This window comes from Prinia subflava, chromosome 5 (assembly GCF_021018805.1).
Source record: "Prinia subflava isolate CZ2003 ecotype Zambia chromosome 5, Cam_Psub_1.2, whole genome shotgun sequence".
Classification (NCBI taxonomy): Eukaryota; Metazoa; Chordata; class Aves; order Passeriformes; family Cisticolidae; genus Prinia; species Prinia subflava.
The window spans coordinates 34,257,333-34,263,874 of NC_086251.1; positions in this window are offsets into that span (position 1 = coordinate 34,257,333).

The following is a 6,542-nucleotide window of genomic DNA, read 5'->3' on the forward strand; positions in this document are numbered from 1 at the left end:
AGAGTTTATTAAGAATTTTGGTGCAGTTTTTATGAACTCCTTAAGCTTTCTTCTAAAGATTTTTCTCTCAAACATATCATGTTTCTGAATTTGCTGTAGTTAATTCCCATTTTTCTTGCCTTGAGTACTTAGAACCTGCATTCTGATTGCAACAGTTTAATTCTTACAGCAGCCACTTAGATAATTTTCATCTGAGTTATCCTAGGGTCTTCAGCAGGAATCAGCTTGACCATGAATGACAGAAAAAGGAAACAGTGCAGATGAGTCTTACAGAAGACAAAGTATTTCTTTTCAGTTTCCAAAAGCTTTACACAATATTTACATTTCAGAAGAGATTCTATATTTAAGGCCTTTACCTTTAAAATGGTATCTTTTTGGAAAGCATGATAGATTTTAATGGTTGCTTTCAAAAATTGTGTGCAGTGTGCTAAATACAAGGTAGGCTGGAGGTGCTGCATACCCAATTCTCAGCTGCTTCTCACTCAGCAGGAATTTAGAAAATTGGCTTAGATGTGTTGGTTCCACCTGCAGTATGTGAGATGGCTTGGAACCCTCAGCAAGTAGCTGTTCTTTTTTACTAACTTTTGCTGAATCCTTTGTCTTAAGGCCATTTTATCTCATTTTGAAATGCAGTATGCTGTATTTGAAATTTTCTTCATGTCAAGCTGTGTCATGAAGACAATACAATCCAAGATGAGACATTTTGCACTGGGAAACAACTGCTTATCATGAGAACCATTCCTCTGAGGGCAACCTTGTGGCCTGGTAGTTTAGATATCATTTTGCAAAGCAGGAAAACATTTATATTCCCCTTGTGGTGACTGCCTTTGGTTGTACTATGTGTATTATTTTAGAAAATATTTTATGGGGAAATAATTGCTTTATGAACCATTGAATTGACCTTTCTTTTTTTCCCCTGAACATCTCCTGTGCTTAGGGCAACCTATTAAAACTGTATTTTCAGCAACATTTTCCCAGTTGACTTAAATGATGAACTTTTGCCAGTGAGATTTTACTGATTTCCATCTGGTACTTTCTCTGATCTTGAATTACTGAGACATTAGGTAGATTACCAGTTTCTTGAATATTTCTCAGACGTTTTCCAGGGTTTTGCTATAATTCAAACCCCCACATGGAATGGATTATTGTTCCCAAGCTTAGAATTGTTCCTGTTTGTCAGTTCCTTACTGGAGGAATGACAACCAACAGAAATTTTAGCTATACCTTAACAGTATTTTAAATGGAAAATTCTGTTGCTGTCTCCTACCTGTAGTATATACTGGACAACTTTATACAAAATGCTAATTGAAATTTGAATTTTAGACATCTTTGTAGCAGGCATAAATAATTACTAAGTTTGATGAGCCAGTAACATAACTTCCTATGTTGATGATGAAAGTAGCTCAAAGTATTTCAATACATTGGAAATCCAGCATTCTGTTCTACAATTCACTCAGAAATGCCCCTTTTTCTATCATGTAAATGAAATCTTGGTAAATATTTCGGCTTGTATAAAACCAGGCTTTTAAGCAAGAAAAATGACGGACACCCTGACTTATTTTTTTTTCTGTAGTTAGGACTTCAAATAAATAAGTGGCAAAATAATTACTGGTAGAAAATATTTCCCACTGTCATTCTAGAATACTCTTTAGATAATTATTAAGCCCTGGATGTAATCCCCTTTTAGTCCACTGAAATTGTTTCCATCACCAAGCATTCTACAATGGCTTAAAATGTGGGTTTGCTCTTCTCGTTTCACTCTGATTTTTTGTTGTGGTATTGGTTTTTTAAGCCTGTAGGTACTTAAATGAGTAGCTTAAAAAATGCTCTCTGAGATCTTTAAAGTCTGTCAGTACTGCTAAAAATGTTACACATATATTTTATTGGTAAAATGAAAAATGTCAGTCTGATATGGATTCTTGTTAGTTGTACTGAATATATTATGGAAATTCTGGATTGGAATTAGGGTTGCATTACTGAAGACAGCTCACTGTAGGATATTGATTTTGTAAATATTTGGGTGTTCTTTATAAAACACTAGGCAAGTAACCATTGATAAAATCTGGTAAAAAGTGTAAGCCACACCTGCACCAAAAAGGTATAGCCATATTATAGTTCCCTGTGAAAGAAATATTTGTGATCTTCTGGTGGCTGACTGAAAATTCAGGCAATGGAGCCCATATTACATAATGATTCCTTCACTGGTAAGTGTAGATTTTTGAATTATACTTTCTCTCAATCTCGTTCTCTCTCTCTCTTACTAGTCATAAGGAGAAATAAATGGCAAAAGTTGGATAAAACTTGCATTTATAATATGATATGCAATCACAATATATGAACCTATTCTAATAACATTTTTTTTTTATTATTACATAAACTCTCTTTATAAGGTAACATTATGGAAGATTCTTCAATCTTGTAGCTCATTGCTTTACTGCTAATTGTTCCATTTTCAAGGAAATCTAATTGTCAGTAAGATTCCAGAGAATTTTCATTTTGGTTATCAGAGTTTCAGCTTTGCTTAGTAAACTATTATGTTTGAGATAATTTTTCATCTTTTGAAAACGGTGAGACAAAAATAATTTTTCTACTGAATTTGTCTGGAGGACAAAAATATTGAAAACATCAAAGAGTTTTTTTCTTCGTAATTCAGATAGTGTTTTTCTGCAAAGTAAATATGTAGTTTTGTGGATATTTTATTAACTGAAGGAAAGTGAAAAGAGCTGAATTGAGAGCACTCTGAAAAATGGAGTAGTAAACTTGTGAGGTAAATGTATTTTGAAGGAATTTTGATTTTTTTTAGCAAGAGGAATAATTTTTCCAGAAAGTTCCAAGCCAGTCTCTGCATCATCTGGTTCTACACCTGAATCCACCCCCTTCAACTCCATATAACACAGTGCAGCTACACCTTCTCTTAATAATTGTGTAATTGATATTTTTATGTAAAACATCTCACAGCTTTGCAAAACTATATGTGGGAACCATCCCAATATTATGAGACTCATCAAATATCTTTGTATTCCTAATAGCATCAGCAGAATCCATGTCTTCAACACATTTCTTCAGAAAGATATATCTGTGAATTGTGGCAAAGCAAATACAATGCATGCACCACAGATTCAGGAAGTCTTATGTACTCATATCTGAGAGCAATGGAGTGCTCCTTATTCAATGGCAGAAGTGGTCTTCAGAAGCAGGATTTAATTCTTACATAAACTGCTAATTTCCAGAGTTATTTCATCCTGATGAAGCTTAGCTTCTCATCTGTAAAGTGTCACTTCCTTCTTTCCTTAGCCTGTGCAGATTAAGAAATGTTGGTCCTCCTGCTTTCATACACAGTACAACCAAATGCACGTAGAAGGGTTAACAGAAAAGCAAGAATTTGATGGTTTCCTCTATTAAAGGTTAATTCTTTAATGAGAATGCAATTAAAATAGACTGTTTAATTGTTGCTTTTGTTGTAATCATGAGACATCTGCCTGATTCTGAAAAACTAAAAGGCAGCTGAGAAACAATCTGGAAACCCCTTGGTACCTTACTTTGCAGCAGCTGGTAGATTCAGGGCCTTTTAGTTTCAAATGAAAATAATTTCTTCTTAATGTCTAATCTAAATCTACTCTCTTTCAGGTTGAAGCCATTCCCCCCTGTCCTGTAACTCCAGGCCCTTGTAAAAAGTCCCTCTTCGTCTTCCTTGTAGGCTCCTTTCAGGTACTGGAAGGCTGCAATTAGGTCACTCCAAAGCCTTTCTTTTTCCAGGCTCAACACTCCCAATTCTCTCAGCTTTTCCTCACAGGGGAAGTGTTTCATCCCTCTGATCACCTTCATGGCCCTCCTCTGGAGTCCCTGCAGCAGGTCCCTGTCCTTGCTGTGCTGGCACCCAGAGCTGGGTGCAGCCCTGCAGGTGGGGTCTCAGCAGAGCAGAGCAGAGGGGCAGAATCCCCTCCCTGGCCCTGCTGCCCACGGGGTTTGGATGCAGCCCAGGACACGTTTGTCTCTCTGGGCTGGCAGTGCCCATGGCTGGGTCATGTCCAGCCTCTCACCCAGCAGCACCCCCAGGTCCTTCTGGGCAGGGCTGCTCCCATCTGCTCATCCCCAGCCCGGGCTGATGCAGGGGATTGCCCCAACCCAGGTGCAGCACCAGCACCTGGTCTTGTTAAACCTCATGAGGTTCTCATGGACCCTTTCCTTTAGCTTGCTCAGGTCCCTCCGGATGGATCCCATCCCTCAGGTGTGTCAACCACGCCACTCATCTTGAACATGAACTGCCAGAGGTGGTTGTGACTCAGACCTTGAGAAGGGCTTACAGTAGAGAATGTGACCACACTGGGAGGTTACAGCAGTGTGCAGGAAACACCACTGGTAGTAGATTTGCATCTGCTCATGGCACTGGTCTGGTAGCAATTTTCAAAAGGCTAAATTTGCAAAGCAATACATGGATAGGGCACAGATCTACTTGTCCAATCTGGCACACTCTGAGCTCTCTTTCCACTGCCAAGGGGCCAGAATGGATGCAAGAATCTCATCCTTCCTTTGGAACTGACATATGGCTAATAATACTTCTGGAGAGTGAGAGACTGAGAAGAACAAATTCCTTTGACTGCCACTCACCTCCAGTGATGCTGCCCATACCTAAACCTCTTAGCTTCATAACAAGATGTTTTAGCTGCATCTCCAACTCCAGTGCCCACCTCATGATTCTGCCCTTTCAGCTCACACTTAAGATGTTTTAGGTTAATTATAGAAATGCAGCAGCACATGAGTGAGTGAGAGAAAGACGCAGAGAGATGATAAGAGCTTGCAATTATGTGAAGGGTTTAAATACTGAGGAGACAAGGAACATATAAAGCATGAAACATGGGCTAGTACTAGGGTGGATGAGACATAACTAAGAAAGGGGAACACCCAATAAATTCTCTGGAAAAGTTTGCCAGACAGTGTAATTGTTAAATTGGGAAACTCTCTTCTAGGAGGATTTCTCACTTGGAAGGTTCAAGACTTCAATAGTTTCATAGGGAACAATTTTAGATTTGTGGGGAGTGCAGAACTGTCTTTTCTGGCTTCTCTTTGTATGTCTGCATACACATTCATTACTGCACAGACATTGGTAACAACACATGGCTCCTTCATGACAGTGATTTTCATCATATATTGCATGTTTGGCATTCTCGTCTCATCAGGGCTGCTCCCCATCAACAAGGCAATGCTCCAATGCTGCTTGTATTTCTAAAGACCATATAGCTCCAAACAGCTGTTGCGAGACAAAAGAGACAAAAGAAAACCTGTCAGAATGGCATTTTCTTCTTATTCTTGAAAATGTAAAGTTTCTTTCAAAGACTACACTGGCCTGAGGCTTAAGAGAGGTAACATTTGGCTCTGTGCTAGGACAGATTTTATATGTCAACATCCATTGGATTTAGAAATAGCAGATTTTAAAGGAGAAGTTGCTCTAAAGTCTGCTAGGTCAGGATATACTGTATATAAAATTGGTATATTATGAAAAATGTATTGATTTTATTAAGACATTTACAGAAAAAAAATCATAAATTGAAAGGCTGAACTAAAAATTACAGAGAGGACCTGATCCTACACATTTGCAATTTCTGAATGCATTGCTAAATGCTGTAAATAATCTGAGGTCTGTTGTAATAAGTGTTCTATCCTTTAGAGCTGTTGAAGAATCACGGCTATATTTTTAAGCTTTTGTAATTTTTTTAGTCAAAAGCTGAATAGCAGTTTTGAGAATTTCTAGGCATCATAAGATGACAGTGTGATTTTTTTTGTTCACATTTTAGCCAGGCAGGGGTAAGGACTCATGTTCTGATTTTGGCTGCAGTCTCAATAGCGTCTTCTTGGTTGAACAATATATCCAGTTTTGCCTATGTGCATGTGTCTCCTATATATGTGTGCATGTGTAGTATATATATACACACACACACCACTCTCTATATATACAGACACACATATATTTAATTTTGTTCTCCTATTAATAATCATACACATTGAGGCTTCATGCTCCTGTGTGTTCAGGCTGTTCTAGGGGCATGCAGATCACGTCCACTGCAGATCTGTCTGCTCTCCAACACCCTGTACTGCCTGTGTTCCCTGTCTCTGGGGTCACTCCCAACAGCTAAGTCATGAGAAATGTACACAGCGTGTGGGGGCCCTGGTCAGCCAGAGCCAGAGTGTTTTTCCTGTAGATGACATTGCATAACATACCTCAGTAGGTTTTTGCTTCTCTGGTTTACTTGAGTCTGTGATTACATTTTATTGCAGAAAGCAGTACTATTTTGGCCAGAGGAATAACTTTAGCTGGGCAATTTTCAAGTGGCTACAAAGAAGGAAATGATATTTTGGAATTACGTACGTTGTGTGGTGCCCTTTTTGTTTGACCTTGCAATATATGGGAGTGTGTTGGTGTGTGGACTGATGAGTTCTCAAGTGCATCAGGATCCTAACTGTGAGTTCTGCTGGATTAGAAATGTAAAACTTGAGGAGACAGTAGAGAAAGCAAAAATTTAGTTAGAAAGTAAACAAGAAAATAC